This window comes from Notothenia rossii, assembly GCF_949606895.1.
Source record: "Notothenia rossii genome assembly, chromosome: 12".
NCBI lineage: Eukaryota > Metazoa > Chordata > Actinopteri > Perciformes > Nototheniidae > Notothenia > Notothenia rossii.
This window is the reverse complement of record NC_136911.1, coordinates 22,337,594-22,357,293: the sequence shown is the minus strand read 5'-3', so window position 1 is coordinate 22,357,293 and position 19,700 is coordinate 22,337,594. Positions and strand designations below refer to the sequence as shown.

The window sequence follows — 19,700 nt, the reverse complement described above, 5'->3', positions numbered from 1 at the left end:
AACTGGGTTTACAATGTGCTTTTTAACACCATTAACATGTTTTATATATGCTGCGTTTGCCCCCGTAGGTTACACACGGATTAGCATTGTTTCCACAATATGCCATTTGATGCATTGTGTACCTGTCAGGTGTTCAGTGGTGTGTGTGATTTGTTGTCTCTTACAGCAATGAGTACATCAACACCAGCTCCCCCGCTGTAGGGAGGGAGTAAACAGGTCGCCTCGTCACAAAGACAAATGATCTTGCACCCTTGTGCCCCTTTCCAGAGCCCGCGGACCTCATCTTTCATCACCCGTTCTGCGCTCTGACAGCCTCAGACGGCCTCTCATAAGTTTCCTCTGTGGCTTTGCTGATGTAGCACGGTGTCAACTTCTCCCCAGACCAAAGGTTATTAACTCTGAGGCTCTGCTTTGACTGCCAGTCGAACTCAGCCCGGCTATTTGTCTAAACGGTAGCACATGAGTTGATTCTGGCACGGGAAAAAAGCACACAGTAGCTTGTGTTTGTCTGACTCCATTATGAGACCGCCTGATTACCTTTCTACGCGGCTTCCTTGCTTCACATAACAGATCATGTGTGGATGTGAGCAGGAGATCAAGTGCTAACCTGGGCCATATGTATTAGCTGATGCAAATCCACGAAGTTTGATGGCTGCCACGGGACATTGAGCTGGCTGGAAACACACCTGGACCAGTGGCATGTGGCCGAGTAGTGCTAAGAGAGGAGGGAGGTGGGGGGGGGGAGGGGGGGGGGGTGACCAGGTGTTTCTCCTGAGAGCTGTCTGGACTGTCATCTCTCATCGGGCCCCCGGCCAACTCGTGCCACGTCTCATTGAGCTTCAGGAGTTTGATCAAACCTCCTTACAGAGCTTTCTTCCTCAGCTCCTAGTGGAAGTTGACATAGGGGTTATGAAAAGTTCCCACTGCAAAAGGCTCTTAAAAAGTGCATTTGTTGGTGAGAATAGATTCAGAAAAGGTTAAACTGACGGATATTAATGCATATTTCACTTTAGAGTCATATACTGAACTCAGATTACACAAAAAGGTGACGGACAAGTATTTAGTGTCTCTACTGGGACATGTCTCCATGCTTTAATGTTCAAAAAGCTCTTTCTTTTTCTCTCTGTGCTTCAGCATATGCTTATTTCACTTTTGCATTCAAACAATATTAAAGTATATAAAAGACTAATTTTTCATAATATTTAGAAGAGTGAAAAGTCTTTGTTCATGGAATTTTCGTCCGGAAAGAGATGTTGATTGTTTTAAATCTCATAATGGCTGAAACTGTGGAAGATGTACCAATAAGTAGAACTTTATAATAAGAACTTTAGTCAACAAACTACCACTGTGAAGGTCGAAGTGACCCTTAAAGCTCATCACAATTTGGTAAACTGACCATTTAAAGCAAAACCACTGCTGATTTCTTCAATCCCAACCACGGTAATTACTTTGAATATTTATATAACCCTCCACAGGGTCACCTTTCACACTTTGGGACAGGACAGTGCTTTGTTTCAACAGTTCTGTTCAATAAGCTTGTAAGATTCTTCCTGAATTATCTTCTCAATTAGCTGCTAATAACTGATCCCGTCCTCGAGGAAGACTTACAGCAGCTCAGACAAGAAAATGTCCTGATGGCCAAAAACAACTTATAGAGGTGGAGATGAGTGCAAGGTGTAATCAGACTAAATCTCTGTCACGTTAATTGACTTCTACTCCGTGTAAATTGACCTCATTTTGAGCTAAATCGTTTTCTGCGTAACAGTTGGGGAGACTCTTTGAAAATCTTACATTTCTGCCATAGTGGTTAGAAAGTATATAACAGCTTATCTAAAGGTCCGTACGCATCAAACTGACACCAAAGAACACGTCCCGACGGAAAGTCCCCTCACGTCCCCTCACGTCCCCTCACGTCTCCCATGTCTTGGCCATGTGTCGCACTGGAACACACCGCAAAGACTTCAGCCGACGGCCAAGTTAGGCAAGGCAAGTTTATTTATATAGCACTTTTCAACACAAGGCAATTCAAAGTGCTTTACAAAAAATGAAAGACATGAAGAAAATGGCATTTAAAATGAGTCATTAAAAAGAAAAGCTAATAAAATAAACATTAAAAGAAAAAACACATGGATAAAAGTTACAGTGCAGTCTAAGATGTGAATAGTTCAATTAAAAGCAGCGACAAAAAGAAAAGTCTTCAGCCTGGATTTAAAAGTAGTCAGAGTTGCAGCGGACCTGCAGGTTTCTGGGAGTTTGTTCTAGAGATTTGGAGAATAATAACTGAACCAGGTTTAGTTCTCACTCTGGGGACAGAAAGCTGACCAGTCCCTGAAGACCGGAGAGATCTGGATGGTTCATAATTTAGCAGGAGGTCAGAAATGCATTTTGGGCCTAAACCATTCAAAGCTTTATAAACCAGCAGCAGTATTTTGAAATCTATTCTTTGACACACAGGAAGCCAGTGTAAAGACTTCAGAGCAGGAGTGATGTGATCCACTTTCTTCTAAGTTGCACGTACGAACTGCGCATGCGTGAGTGGCAATAACTCTCCTTACCAGCAGGTGGCGGTAGTGTGTATTCGTCATTCAAAAGAGGCAACAACCGGAAGACAGGCTGCGTGATAACCGAGAGAAGAAGAACAGACTGCGTGATATAAACAAACAGCGTGTTAGTTCCATTGTCCCTCTACAGCGAGAAGCTCACGGGGCTTTCCCCAACCTGTATCCAGAGCTGGAGTTACATGGAATCTCAGATTTGCCTTCTTAATGGTTTGTTTGGGTCCCTCACTTCCGTTTCGCTTCTCATGCACTGATTCGCTAAGCTGAACAGCCAATCAGAGTGACTTCTTTGGCCAACAGCCTTTAGCCCCCCGATTCAACATGTCGGTGGCGGAAGGTGTCGGCGCGGCCGAAAAGACACAACGGTGCGGGACACGCCAAGACACACCAATCTGAGTAGGGCGACACGACGCTCATCGGCTTGGTGTGTAAGGGCCTTAAGGGACTTTAGGGACTTTAGCAGCCTTTAAAGTCCTGGAAGATAAGATATTTCCATTGCTCACGTTTGGGTTTAAATGCCTTTGTCAGCCACTAATGTCAACCTGAGAAATCTAAAGCAGACAATAATAAATTCAGCTTCAAATAAAGATCGTAGGATGCAAGAAAAGATCTCTCCTGCAGAGTAGAGGAGGCAGTGGCGATGGAAAAGTGTTCCCCTGTCTTTCTCTGTCCGTGCTGTTGGGCGATGGCTTACATCAGACCTCACATTTGCTGCAGTGGATGCTGGAGGCTTTGCTGTGACAAGGATAATCCACGGAGGAAAATCATGCTTCCTGTCGTGACGTCGGCGCTCCTGGAGCGAATGGAACATTTGCCAAGACATGAAATTAGATTTTTTTCGTGCAGTAGGCCTCACTGCAGAGAGCCTGCTGGAAACATCTCTTTAGGTTGAACTACGGGAAGACAACTGTTAAACATCTGGTCTTAAAAGTGTATTGTAATGCAGGAATATGTCCTAGTTCTTGTGGAAATAATCTACTTGGATGACAAACACTATTTAATCTTTTTCCTCACTATTCACTCCCTTTTGAGGCTCAACAATGAACTGTGTTTGGGGTCGTTCACAGCTACATGTAAGTGGCTGGTAGGAACAGATGTCAAAATTGCCCAAATCTTAACATTTCTATATCTTACCATCCATCCCTCCAAAAATCTTACTTGCTACAGCAATCAGCATATTGGTGACCGTCGTAATTTAAATAGTTATTATTTAACACATGGTTCAACTTGCAGTGTGGACCCGTGTCTAACGTTCGAACAGTGATAGTAATTATAAAAACATTGTTGACATGTGCTTTTTTTTTAGCCGACCGGATGCTTTCAAACAGCAAGCATCTCCTCCTCTGCATACATTCCCAAATTTGCAAAGTTTGGCTAAACTAATCACATATTGGTAATCGAAATAGGTATTTAACTGGAAGAGCCAACACTTAATAAGGCCATGTGGAGGATTTGTTTGACCCTGGCACTCATAAGGAGGGGGGTAAGACAAATGTTACCCCGCCACAGGCTCAGTCTTGACACTCTTCAGTCGCCATTAACCCCCCCCAGTTCTTTTCTCTCTGTGTAAACACACCTCCGTCCACTCCTGAAGGCATTTGGTTTGACGTGGTTCCTCCCACTTCACACAGGAACGTCCCCGGCCTGTTTGTGTCCTCTGACAGACGAGCTTTGTGCACACACGAGCAGGAGTTGGATGTTTTTGTCCGTACGTCAACAGCCGTCTCAGCACATCGATCACGAGGTGAAACGAGGTGTCAGGCCTGCTTTGACTAGAGCTCTCCAGGTTTCCTGTCCTCTCAAAGTGATGAAGCAGAAGTTTACATTTGAGTATTAAATCTGCCTAATCCCAATAAATATGTATGAGCCTTCTGTACCTATTTAACAAGCCTTTTTCCTTACATTTCTACGCTCTCTATCGACCAAATTGACCGCTTGCTAATGAGTCATTGTCGTGGCATGATTTTGTAATTACTCCCCTGCCTGACAAACTCTCATTTAGCCACACTTGAGATTATAAAAGTCTGAACATCTTCTGCAAAGTCTGGGACACAGGATGTTTTCGTTCAAGCAGAGCTATTCTAGGAACAGCCGCTACCTGAGTTGAAGTTTTTGAGGAAAGCTGTCGTCGACATGCTGTGTTTAAAGAACTGCTTCCTGCTCTGACTGATAAATAGACTCAGCCATGTAAACACTGGAAAACCGCCATTATCAAATATAACCATTACAGGGTGAATGTGATGACAGACGTACAGGAGTTTAAGGATATGTTGAGTTACAGGATTAAGGATTATATAAGTGTGACACCTTTAAAATGTTGTTGCTTGTGATGGACTCAGCATTTGGTTACAGTGAAGTTACAAAAGTTAGTTTTTTGGGGACTATTTTCTCTCTTGCTCGCTTGAATTGACGGCACCTGGGTGTTGGATTCACTCGAAATAAACTACAGCGCCAACTTTGATGAAGAAAGAAAGAAATGCGTGCAATAGTGGAGCTCTCGTCTGAGTTCCTGGATCGTTTTTGGATAACAATGAAGATCTATGACGCAGAGGAATAAGCTAAACTTTGAAAGTATGTTTTTTGATGCTGTGGAAATGTTCAGACTGATGTATTCCACCCCAGGCTCCCCTCATAGTAAAGAAAGCCATCTTGTAAAACCTGACATTTTTAACGATGTAGTAAGTCTTTTACCTTTCTGCTTTCTTCACCTCAGCACCCTGAAGGAGTTTGTGCCAGTGTTATAAAATATGTCCCCGTAGTGTGGAAGTTATAAATTGCTGAAAATTATTATAACTCTTAGTTTCTTTTCCATTTCCAGTGGTGACAGAGTTCTGGTCTGAGCTTGACTTTGCAACGTTATATTTTAAACTGGCCTTTACAGATGATATCTATATTACGGGGGAAGCCATAACAAGCCTGTCATTACATTTCCCATAAATGGGGGGGGGGGGGGGGTGTAATTGGTTTGCTTAGAGTTTCCATTCCCCCAAGAACCCTCTCTGCTCCTACCTTAAACTTCGAGGCTGCAGAACATTCCAAGATTGTTTTTTATAATGGCAGGAAGACGGGGAAACGGCTCCTTTAAAAACGCATTCACACACACACCAACACACACCAACACACACCAACACACACCAACACACACACACACACACACACACACACACACACACACACACACACACACACACACACACCAACACACACCAACACACACCAGCACACACCAGCACACACCAGCACACACCAACACACACACACACACACACACACACACACACACACACACACACACACACACACACACACACACACACACACACACACACACCAACACACACCAACACACACACACACACACACACACACACACACACACACACACACACACACACACACACACACACACACCAACACACACACACACACACACACACATACACACCAACACACACACACACACACACACACACACACCAACACACACCAGCACACACCAACACACACCAAAACACACCAACACACACCAGCACACACCAACACACACACACCAACACACACCAACACACACACACCAACACACACCAACACACACCAGCACACACCAACACACACCAGCACACACCAACACACACCAACACACACCAACACACACCAACACACACCAACACACACCAACACACACACACCAACACACACTAACAGACACCAGCACACACCAACACACACACACCAACACACACCAGCACACACCAACACACACACACCAACACACACCAGCACACACCAACACACACACACCAACACACACACACACACCAACACACACCAACACACACACACACACACACACACACATACACACCAACACACACCAACACACACACACACACACACACACACACACACACACACACACACACACACCAACACACACCAACACACACACACATACACACCAACACACACACACACACACACACACACACACACACCAACACACACCAGCACACACCAACACACACCAACACACACCAGCACACACCAACACACACCAACACACACCAACACACACAGATCCGCCGGTCTCTTGAGGCCTTTATCACCTTTTCTTAGCACTTTGTTTCGAGGTTTCCTTCCCGTCCGGATTTCCTTTCACAACTGTGTTGTTTCCTCACCGGCAGCGACACAACAATGCCCCGCTTTATATCAGCTCTCCAAAAAACCTGGAGACCACAGGAGCCAATGGGCTGCCAGGCACATGCTAAAGCCATTAGCCGGTAGTTAGCCTCAGAGGCATCGCAAAAATAACCACGTACATAATGAAGCGTGTGTGTGTTGGTGTGTGTACATACCAGCATGTGTGTGTGCACGGGAAGCCGTGTTGAAATGTGGCGAGTTTCCTGACTGATAATCACACTCCGAGGCATTTCATAGCAGGAATGTGCTCGACGTGGTTTGTTCGAGTATTAAGATATCAATTCCTATTTCCAGTCTGTCGGAGCTTCCTGTGATATTAGCGAAGCAGCTCGTCAGGATCTGTTCAGGCAGACAGATCCAGAGGAGGTCTTTTTATTATTAGACTCAGATACGTCCCATTTGGACGCTCAGTCAAGCTCAGACAGTTTGATGGAGGACTCTCTGCGGAGCTGGAGAACGGCTTCATCACTTTCTCCATCTGAATGTGGTGGTGGTGCATCAATAAAGCACGGGGCCCCATTTAGAGTCAATAGACTTGTGCATGTGCAGCAAGGCATTATGTACAAACATCTGAAGTATGTTGCCTCAGGATGACTTTAAGACTTTAACATGGTCATTTTTGTTTTGTAACATTGAATACAACATTTAAAAAAAAGTATTTAAAAAAAAAAAAAAAAAATCCCGATCCCCGATTTTTTTTCTCCCGATTCCGATCTTTTGAAAATCACGTGATCGGCTCCGATCCCCGATCACGTGATCGGATCGGGACATCTCTAGCTGTGACAAATGCTCTTACAAATGAAGTTGACAGAAAGGGTATCTGTAATCTTTAAAGAGGACTAATAATGCTGATGTTCAGGTTTGAGTAATCAGTGTCTCTCCTGTGACTTGTTTCCATGCTTTAATGATCAAAAAGCGGTTTTCTTTTCTCATACTGCCTCAGACCACAGGAAAGGGGGAAGTAACCATAATAGGGTTTAGCAACTGTTGTCTCCTTAAACATCCAGATGAGTTTTGATATTGGTAATCTGACTCAAAGAAAGTCCAATATTCACTGTGCTTGAGCTCTGTTTGATTTCAGCGTCTCCTGAGAGGTATCTGACTGTGTGTGAAGCGTCACATTTCTCCTCTATGTTCCCCAGCTAGTCACTATTTGAACTTGTTTGCCATTTGATGCAGGGCCAGTGATGAACAGTGGGTTTATCTGGGCTTTATTCTTCAAACACGCTTCCTGTTGCTGCTGGAAACAGAATTGAGTCTCAGAGGAACTGCAGAGGAATTCTCAGTGGATTTGTCACCACTCCTTTCCCATTACTCAAATAATATTTTTCACATACAACAGCAAATTGAAGTTGCTTACTGCCAAGATTAATAATAATACATTTAATCCAGGGATAAATATGTGTATGAATGTTGGCAGCTGCTAATGAACCATGAGCCATACCAACCGCAGACTTCTTGATTGTGTTCGTTCTGTAAACACAGTCAATATTATCTTCCCTATGACTGGCACGGTGAAATAATCTTTCTGCTACGTTGAGCTTTTTGTTGTTGTAAGCTCTGAACCAAAACATTTCCCCATGTCACCGGAGGATTCTCAAGGTTCCCAGGAGTCTTTTCAGAAACAACCAGTCAATGCAAGTTTCTACAGGGCAGCTGCTTGCTTGTTGACAGCTCTTAGTTTGAGTGTTGCTTCTCTGATTTCCCGCAGAGTTGTTCCCTTTGACCAGAATTTGTCCGAATGATCGTGAGGACATCTGAGAAACGAGTCCCTTTTTGAAAGCGTCCGTGCTGCATTGCAGTCGGAGGTCTACATTGGGCTTTTTGAAGCAGCTACACAGTATCATTTCCACGGGGGTTATGTGTTACACAGTCAGTCCCAGTAAACTGGATTCTACGCTGCTTTGATCAGGGGTAGAGTCCCCCCGCTAATCCGCTTGAGCGCTGGATGCTTGCCCAGAACACACACACACACACACCCACACACACACACACACACACACACACATTCACAAATTGTGATTAAAAAGCAGATGTGAAGGGCGAGCCAAAAATGGTCAGAATAAATCAAGGGAACACTCAGATGTTGGAAACACATTCGTGCAAATTTAGTACCTTTTTTATGTAAGTTAGATGTTGTTTCTGGAGGGAAAGTGATCCCATTACACCCTTTCGATAGTGATTACGAATAGTGCTGGTGCTCTTTATCCATAACAGTCAGGTTTAGGGTGACCAGGTCCCAACAAACCAAATGTGGGACAAGGAGTATGTTTGTGTGGGACAATGTGGGACACCCTCTCAACAGCACCCCGGAAAAAAAATCTCTATTTCTATTCTGTTTAATTTGGTTTATTCAACGGCATCCAATAAACAATGACAGAAAGTGAAGTCAAAATGCAGTTACAATTTAGTATCTTGATAAAGAAAAGTAAACTAAGGCTAACCAAGGCAGCAGGCATTATTCACTTCAAGTGTTTAGAAATGCATCTTCCTAATTCAACTAGTATTACCTGTAAAAGTAGGCACAACATAAATTAATAGATCAAATAAAACCGGGCAGGAGGGAACAAGAACATAATAATACATAAAATAAAATAGTTTTCAGTTTTGTCCATCACAGCAACAACAGGTGGGCCCCCCCCCCCCCCCCCCACAGTGTGTGGGCTATTTTGTCACCTAGAACCACTGGTGTCTTTAACTCTGTCAAACAACTCTCCACAGAGGCAGGGGCAAGCACATCTGTTATTATGGACGCTGTTTTTGTACGACCACATGACATTTTCTTTACTATCTCAGAGTCTGGAAAAATGGTCGGCGCTAGCTTGTTACCACAGTCATTTGACCTGTATGATTGGGAGTGTTGCACTGTATGGTAAACACTTGTTATTTCTGCTGCTGTTACCTTGTCTGAGTGGCCATCATTTTTTGGTTTGAGTAGGAATGTCTCCATAGAGTGGGATGTCTCTTTTTGAGCGACACGTTTCTTGTGAGAATCGCATTCTGTGTCTTTTAACCTCGTATTCACCGCCATGTTAAATTTGAAAAATTACTCTTGCAAAGATTGCAAAAAAATCTGCAGTGGCTTCACCCACGGGTAAGTGTCTTCCCAGTCTTTGTTGTATGTGCATCTTCTTTTCTTCTTAGCTGTAGTTTCAGTTTCCTCCATTTTCCATAACCTGCTGCGTCGCCTGCGTTATTGGCTGACTTTCGTTGTTGTTGTTTGGCGGGGCCGCGGCGGGGTGTGTGTGAGTGAGTTACTCTCATTGGTTAACACTTGACCAGCACCCGGCGTGTGTTACAGTTTGATTGACAGCAAACACACCCCCGTGATGATAGCCTTCCCTGCTTTCTCAACAGCCATTTGATAAAGCTGATTTTAAGAAAAGCGTTTTAGCCAATCAAAATGAAATATGCGGGACATCGTCTCAATTTGCGGGACGCACCAAAAGTCGTGAAAATGCTGTGCAGTCCCGCGCAAAGCGGGACATCTGGTCACCCTAGTCACATTCCATAACAGTTAGGCTACATTAACGACGTCACGCCACTGGATTTTCACGTCTTTATTCACACCTCGTGGGAAGAATCCAGGCTTGATCTCCAATCAATATTTTAATTACAGCTGCAGGACACAGACAGGATTAGGAACTGTAAAAGTTCTCCTCTTGCTCCGAGCTTTACTGTAATCTCCGTGTTTAAGCGCTAATAAACAGGTTGGATGCATTTTTAGCTGAAAGGGTGTAATGAAAGTGGAGATGGAGAAAGGAGATAAAGAGAGGAAGGATAAGGGGGAGAAAGAAGGGGTGCTACTCCCTGAATTACATCACTGAAATGCTTCAGCACTGATGACATCGTCGCGCTCGCCCTGGGGATGATGTCATTAATAGCCAATCAGAGAGCTCGGGCCCCGGTAGACTCCGGCTAGATCCCGAGGCTAAAACAAATTATTTTCTCCCCCTCTGCTATTTTTAGACTTGTGTTAAAACAAATGTGTTTCAGACCTACCATGGAGCAAAGGGTAAGCTCCCAAAGAAGACAGGGCAGGGTACATATAGCCAGAAGGGAATTAGTATTTAACTTAAAAGCACTTGAAGGAGCTGCTTTGTTCCTGTCCGATGAATAGACCACTCTCTATTTGTTCATGGTGGGTACAGACAAAGCACCAATTTCATGCTAGGGAGGTCATGCCTCTGAATTGGCTTAGACTATTGTTTTGAAGGACTGTAACTTATTTAGAGGAAGTAAGAAGGATTGACATTGACATTAATTATAGGGGGAAAAGTTCTTAATGGACTCGACATTCGACAAGTTTAATTTGCAAGACAGTTTGGACAACCACTAGATTTAAATGTGTTTTATGATAACCTGTTAACTACTACATTTATTTACAGCTTTTTGACTTTGGAGACAATTCAATTTGAGCTCTATTTAGGTCTCGACCAACTTCTGAGGGACATATTTGTGTCTGTAGCTGCTAAATGCTATGTTTAGCAGCTAGTTGCTAACTAGCTGTTGTACTGGGCATCAGGGGCCCATCCTAAGAAGTGAGGGGAGCTGCAAGGTCAGGTGCCTTTCCTCCGTCGTTACTTTCACATTACATGTAGTCATTTGATCCCTTGTTCATTTCAAACTATTGATTATTATAGCAGCTTTAAAGTTGTTACTCTCTGTAATAAGGACTCCCGATGCCCTCCCCTTCGTGTCAACGTTTTATAGTGAAGGTCGTTAAGTTAGCATGCTGTGAGTGCTGCAGGGAGAGGGGGGGGTGATTACAGCGCGGAGGCCAATAACTCCACTGGGCAATATGATGCCAGGTAACACAGAGTTACATAAATCACTGGCTCTGCTGTGCTGTTAGCATTGTGCCACACACACACACACACACACACACACACACACACACACACACACACACACACACACACACACACACCTCACACACCCCGTGATCTGGTCCCTGCTGGCTGTGCAGTATAGCCCCTCTGTGGCCAAACTATTAAACTTTGCCGGCACTCAGTATTTCTCCTGCTCTCCCATGGGAAAGCTGCAACATTTCCATTGCTGAAGCCACGCCGTAATGAAGCTGGTTCCCTTTCTTACTTTCTCACCTGCATTCTTGTGATTCCTCGAAGGAAAATATACGCACGTGCACACCATGTGTTTCAGGTAAAGAATAGGGTGAGGGGAAGAATGCACTCACACCATTATTAAGCATGCATTTCTTGCTCCTTTCTCTGGTTCTTATTCACAAACCCTGCAGCCCCTTCTACATAGATGGATATACAAATGGAAGATCTGCAGTGACATCAGAACTTATTAGTCATGTGACCACATTGTTCAAATAAGCCCAGAAAACATTTTAGGTAAGTTTCCTTTTTAGTGTCCCCTGGTCTCTCAGCTGTGTGCTTCACTCTTTAGTGTCCCCTGGTCTCTCAGCTGTGTGCGTCACTCTTTAGTGTCCCCTGGTCTCCTGCTGTGTGCGTCACTCTTTAGTGTCCCCTGGTCTCCAGCTGTGTGCGTCACTCTTTAGTGTCTCCTGGTCTCCCAGCTGTGTGCGTCACTCTTTAGTGTCCCCTGGTCTCCAGCTGTGTGCGTCATTCTTTAGTGTCCCCTGGTCTCCCAGCTGTGTGTGTCACTCTTTAGTGTCTCCTGGTCTCCCAGCTGTGTGAGTCACTCTTTAGTGTCCCCTGGTCTCCCAGCTGTGTGCATCACTCTTTAGTGTCCCCTGGTCTCCCAGCTGTGTGCGTCACTTTTTAGTGTCCCCTGGTCTCCCAGCTGTGCGCGTCACTCTTTAGTGTCCCCTGGTCTCCCGGCTGTGCACGTCACTGTTTAGTGTCCCGTGGTCTCCCGGCTGTGTTCGTCACTCTTTAGTGTCCCGTGGACTCCCGGCTGTGTGCGTCACTCTTTAGTGTCCCCTGGTCTCACAGCTGTGCGCGTCACTCTTTAGTTTCCCCTGGTCTCCTGCTGTGTGCGTCACTCTTTAGTGTCCCCTGGTCTCCCAGCTGTGTGCTTCACTCTTTAGTGTCTCCTGGTCTCCCAGCTGTGTGCGTCACTATTTAGTGCCCCCTGGTCTCCCAGCTGTGTGCGTCACTCTTTAGTGTCCCCTGGTCTCACAGCTGTGTGCGTCACTCTTTAGTGTCCCCTGGTCTCCCAGCTGTGTGCGTCACTTTTTAGTGTCCCCTGGTCTCCCAGCTGTGTGCGTCACTCTTTAGTGTCCCCTGGCCTCCCATCTGTGTGCGTCACTCTTTAGTGTCCCCTGGCCTCCCAGCTGTGTGCGTCACTCTTTAGTGTCCCCTGGTCTCCCAGCTGTGTGCGTCACTCTTTAGTGTCCCCTGGCCTCCCATCTGTGTGCGTCACTCTTTAGTGTCCCCTGGCCTCCCAGCTGTGTGCGTCACTCTTTAGTGTCCCCTGGTCTTCGTTGTGTTTTGAGCTTCTTGCAGCGTTCTGTATTTGCAGCGTTTGGTTTCTGCAGCTTTTAGTAAACGCTGCGCATGTCTCCTCAAGTTGCTGAATGTTTTCTAAATGCTGCATGTGTTGTCAAGTTGCTGAAGATGTTTCTTCATGTGTTTTGGTACATTTGTGTTTATTTATTTGCATTGTTTCTGAAGCTGCCGCCAGTTCTCCTAAAGGCCTTGTAGCACGTTTGCACCTGTGGACCACGGTGCCCTTCTGCACCACAGAGCCTCAAAGCTTGGCTCCAGTCCACCCACTGACCCCCACAGCCAGCAGGTTTCTCAGATAAAGCCTGGGACAGAGGCTCTTCTGTTCCCAGGATCCTCAGAGTGGCTCCCCCTCCTCAGGGCCCATTTCACATCCCTCCACCACCTGCATCACTTATCAGCTCCAGCAGCACCCACCTCCCCAAAGCTGGGACCGTATGGAGCCACTTAGATCCATCAGCTCTCACACACACAGTGATGGACACTTTGAGAGCCCGTTTTTGGTTGTTTGAGCAGTGCAGTGCATTTTGAAATAATACAGCTTTGTCCTCAAGCCTAATGTCACACAGTGAATAATTGCTGATCTGGTGTTATTTGATTTATTACTTTTAATTTTCCTGAGCTGTTTGGTAGTAATAAGCTTTACGCTGTGCTAGCAAGCAGAGAAAAAGCCAAGAGGAAGAGATACACAGTGCAGGGAACACATGATTGACTGGCTATAAGCTGCTTATCGCTATGAAGACAGTCAATTGCTGCGTAATCACTTTTTAAGAAAGTTGTATAAGGGCAGGAAAAGTCAAAGGCATATTTAAATGCATGCTGAATGCATAGTGAGCGTACTGCAGCAAAGTGGACAAAAGTTGCTTTCATTTGCTAAGGACACTTATAAGTGCATTTCCTTGTATATATGACCTCAAATGTATCTTCTAGCATCTCATTATCACCAGTTAGATTATTCCCCTACTGTTTTAAGACTGTTTGTGCAAAGCAAGCCATATATTTTATTTACTGTACACATGTGTGCTTCTGTTTGTGTGTGTGTGTTGATATCACCAGTGCATTTCTGCTGTGTGCACTGCTTTTTTGAAGTTGTTGAAAGAGTAAAAAGATAAGAGATATTATTATCGACAGTTTACGAGAGGCCTGAGAGTCTGATTTTTTCCTCACTTCATGCATTGCCTCGTTGCAATCCCTAGGAGATACTGTATCCTGGAGAGTCTGCAGTAAAAGTCTGCAGGACGATCTGATGTCCACTTATCATCACATGGCCAGAGCTCAGCGGAGAAATGATGGCTCCTCTAGTCGGGAGAAAACTAGCAATGTGGGACTTTGATGGAGTGTCATGCAGCTGCAGGCGTAAGGAAGCAGTCCTCCAAAAATAAAGAGGAAATACAAGTTTATAAGGTCCACCAAGCCATAAGTAGTGAACTGCTGGAGTCTGCATGCATAGCAAAAGCACTGCATGAAGATTACAGACATCTCTAAGTGGTTGACCAATCACAACAGAGCCGGCCAGCTAACCAATCAGAAAAGAGGTGCTGCAGGACAGGCAGTATGAGAAAAATAAAGAGCTTTTTTAAAATTAAAGCATGGAGACATGTAGAGACACTACATACTGATATACATCTGAACATCAGCAGGAGAGGACTCTTTAAAGTAGAGACACTACATACTGATATACACCTGAACATCAGCAGGAGAGGACTCTTTAAAGTAGAGACACTACATACTGATATACGCCTGAGCATCAGCAGGAGAGGACTCTTTAAAGTAGAGACACTACATACTGATATACACCTGAACATCAGCCGGAGAGGACTCTTTAAAGTAGAGACACTACATACTGATATACGCCTGAGCATCAGCAGGAGAGGACTCTTTAAAGTAGAGACACTACATACTGATATACACCTGAACATCAGCAGGAGAGGACTCTTTAAAGTAGAGACACTACATACTGATATACACCTGAACATCAGCAGGAGAGAACTCTTTAAAGTAGAGACACTACATACTGATATACACCTGAACATCAGCAGGAGAGGACTCTTTAAATGAACTCTGAAGAAACAGTTTGTAGCCCATTCAGGGTGGATCTCCTGGATATCTTAGTCAGGGGGGAAGAGGAAGCATGTCCTCCTCCCTTTTGCAGCTGTTCTCAGCATCTCCCCCCCTCCCTCCTCCCTCAGGACGCCACCGGCCTCACTGTTGTCAAGGGAGACCTGCAGACATGTGATCCGCTAGGTTTGCTTACACCTACTCTGGCCGTGAGTTAATGAAGTGTACACACTCGTGGGGTTTTCTGGCAAACACATGTGTGGCTCACACACACACACACACACACACACACACACACACACACACACACACACACACACACACACATAATTGCAAACTAACAAACACACTGGTTCATTAAGCAGCACTCAGTGTCTCAGTTAATAAACGACCAAAGCAAGGGTGTATTTCCTCGTGCAAGATTGAGGATCTTCTTATTTTCTCTTTCACACACTCACATCATCTCCCCTGAGCACTGCACATCATGCACCTGCAACAGCACCCCCTGGTGTGGGGAAGATGCAGTGCAACAACTTGTTGGTATAGAGAAGGGAAGCAGGTTGGTTGATTTGAATTCATCCTCTGTGGATGTGTGTGTGTTTTGTTCATTGTGTGTGGGAGAACACAGGGATGTTAGCCTCTGCAGACCATTTACATGCACTAAAACCTATATAACACATTAAAGGAAAGGGAAATGTATGTATTCAACCTTTATTTTGCAACGTCCCCCTGTCATGGCTTTTTTGATATCCCATCCTCTCACCTCAGCACTGCTACTATTCCCAGCACTGACACCCACACTCCCACACGTCTCTAACTCATATCTGTTGGCAGCCATTTTTGTTTACAAGGCTTCACCAGAGCGGAAAGTTTGGACAGGCACGGGGCTACACACATTCCTACAGTGCCGTATATCCACGCATAAACACATGATTTTTAATTGGAAGGTGCCTCGCTGTGTGTGTGTGTGTGTGTGTGTGTGTGTGTGTGTGTGTGTGTGTGTGTGTGTGTGTGTGTGTGTGTGTGTGTGTGTGTGTGTGTGTGTGTGTGTGTGTGTGTGTGTGTGTGTGTGTGTGTGTGTGTGTGTGTGTGTGTGTGTGTGTGTGTGTGTGTGTGTGTGTGTGTGTGTGTGTGTGTGTGTGTGTGTGTGTGTGTGTGTGTGTGAACCACAGAGCAGATGTTGCGGTGATCTCAGATAACGGGGAGGTGGGGAACCAGGGTTCATTTACAGTAGCACAGCAGCTGGGACGTGTCTCATTAAGTTAAGTGAGAGAAAGAGGAAGTGAAGAAGAGATTACAAATAAGAGTGGAAGAGGGACATCCCGTCATGTGGTGAGGAGTCAAAAGAGTTCACGAGAGAAATCTGGATAAGATATATACTTTGTTTAGACATTTTAATTGTGTTGTCACAGCAGAATGTTGAAGGTCAATGGACAAGGATTACATTTCCTAAAAGTAGAATACAATACAACACATATCGTCAGTAGCAAAAGACATATATTCAGAAGAGTATCTACACACTAATGGAATAAATTAGAATACTCTTTAATATACTAAAGGGACAGAAACATATAAGCAAAGTGTACTGTATACATTAAACAATTGTGCACAGTAACCTTTAATTAAAAGTAAAATAATGACATTATACTTCATATGAATAATTCACAAGTGTTGCTTTATTTTGTTCGTGGAGGAGTGGGCAGCCAGTGAGGGGACAGTGGAATAACAACAGTGTGTTGACAGCGCTGTAGTTTACAAGTAGGACAGTGTCCCCGAATGGAAATCACAGCTAAGGGTGAATACACACCAATAACAAGTCTCTTGGATCAGCAGGTCACACACACACTCAGAGAAAAGGGGAAGGAAGTAGTTCAATCATGAGGTAGAGTGTGTATTTAGCAGCATTTATACACAGCCCATTTGATTGGTTCATTTCAAATGTGCACAACTTCAAATCAAAGTCAAATCCCTCCTATGGATGGGAGGTTTCCATTCCTCCTCTCTAATTCTTTTTTTGGATGAATCACTTTTACACATGGCGTGTTTTTCACATTGTGTGCGAATTTCACAAGTGTTGACATGCCTGGAAATTGTCGTTTTTATGACTTGAACATGCAAAGAGTGAAACAGATCCCTTAGAAAGGAAGCCAAATATTCCCTGCATGCGAGTGTTGGTTAGCGCATGAATGTCTGAGTGAGTGTGTGTGAAAAAAATGTGGCTCGGCCGCATTTCGGGGGCATTTTTGGACCTCTGGTGTGAGTTACCTGCCTACCTACCTGGAACCACAGCTTATCTGTCGAATCAGCAGGCAGTGACAGGTCGGTGTAGAAGTCTTTGTCTGAAGCTTAAAGCGGGTCACACACACACACACACACACACACACACACACACACACACACACACACACACACACACACACACACACACACACACACACACAGAGAATCAGGTGGTTTCTGCCTGACAGGAAGGACAAATAAGGGCTCTTTCAGGACAAGATGGGGAAATATGTCCACAGTTTTCAGATGTCTAACAACTGAAAAGATTATTTCCTGATTTGTATGTGTTGCTTTCAGCTTAGTTGAATGCTTGATTCTCATTGGTCAACTTGGGCATTTCAGAGGTTCTTAATTCTCACTAACAGACCGCTGGAGGATGAAGGGACTGTGTGCAGTCGGGTCAATCGGCAGAAAGAAGTCCGGTCACTTTAACGTCAGCTGTGGACAACAAACATTAGAAAACACAGTGGAATACTACATTGAAATCAGCAGAAGAAGAAGAAGATAGACAGGAAGTAAACAGTCGAATAATTAGACGATTATTTTATCCCTCTGGCAGCGTCTCGGTCCAAATGACTCACTATATTATTGCTCTGTGTAACAAACTTAATATATTCTAATCCTATTTAAATAAGATCCTTTTGTACATAGGCTCAGTTCCACATGAGCGGATCATCTGATATCCCGATAACTGCGACATAATAAAAACAGTCAGTGAAACAGTGCTGTCATGTGTCTCTATTCATGGCTGCAGGGTCTGTGAGCCCCGCTTTTATTGCACACAACAGAGCTTTGTGTCCCGCCACATAGTTATGGGACAGTAATAGTAGGGGAGGGTGGGCACAAGGATACATTCCTCCATAAATAAGTGAGAAGCAAACAGCAGGAGGCCCCGGAGTACATGTCGCAGGATAATCAGGGTCCAGAAAAAGGTGCAATACATTTTTTAAGTAACCCTCCCAGCCCTTTCCAACTCACTCAGTGGACAGGCTGTGAAAGACGTGCTTAAGAGATGCAATTCACTCGCAGATCCCCTCGTGACACTCTGGTCATTTTTCTGGTTGGGAATGCTGACAGAGAGGCAGGTTAAACCACCAGGGTGTGGCCGTGGGTTTGCTTTAATTATTGCTGAGCGATAGGAGCACAGGCTGACTGGTGGTTGGAGGTGAAGCTGTCATTGTGAAGGACTGTGACACAGAAACACTTGGCCTAAAGCACCTCAGAGGCATTTCTTTAGGAGTCTTCAGTCCATATCGCATATGTGTTTGGATTATATAGTGTCAAATGTGCAAGTTAAATGTTCAAACTAAAGGGTAACATCTCAGTTCCATAATATGAACCTGGGATAGGAACGTATAGGCCCGTTTAAGGTTAGCTTCCCCAATGGCTGTGCAAAGAAAAAGCAACAATCAAACATTGCTGCCGTTATCTTTGGGCTCCTTGTGTTGCTTTCATCAGAAAAAGCAAAGTAACATTTTTAGTACAACGTGTAGCCTACAGCCAAACTCAACATGAGTTCTGGGAGTTGTAGCAAATAGTTCTGGGAAACGTAGTAGAGTAGATGAGACGTGCTTTTAGTAACTTCCCAAAGAACTCTTGGGATCGAATGAACATTGCAGGTAGCTGTGTAAAGGTGAGCATGGAGCGAACCCAGTCTATGACAGGATGCCTGCTCACTGTGTGCCTGTTGTGGCTGAGAGCCTGAGCACGTGAGCGTCTGAGAGCAGACAGTGGGTGGAAGCAGATTCATCTCCATGTGTTAGACATCTCCCGTCAGCTGCTGTTTGTTCATGCGCTCACACCGACACTTTCAATTACATGGCCCACAAACTAGGCCATTGATCCCCTCACGCTTTCCCGTTAAGGTACGCCCATTCTTCTTCTTCTTCTTCTTCTTCTTCTTCTTCTTCTTCTTCTTCTTCTTCTTCTTCTTGGATGTGTGGGCTGTTGGGCAGGTTCTGTGCTCACTGGGGGAAAATGACTCTCTAATATTGAAGTTTTAAAGGGTAGGTACAAAAAATTGTTTTTAAAGTGTGTAAAAGATGATGTTTTGAAATGGGTAAAACGTTTTCAAATGACATTTATTTGGTAGACGTGAAAATCTGTTTATTTATTTGATTTGTGTAATGTTTTTTGTTTTTTGTTTCGGTGTATAGTTAAAACAAAT

The 19,700-nt window shown here is 44.5% G+C and overlaps 1 protein-coding gene across 12 annotated transcripts in view; it reads left to right on the top strand.

Moving 5' to 3' along the window:
* The window catches only part of kiaa1217 (KIAA1217 ortholog), a 131,282-nt gene that overhangs the window by 49,694 nt on the left and 61,888 nt on the right, over positions 1-19,700 (top strand). The window lies entirely within an intron of this gene.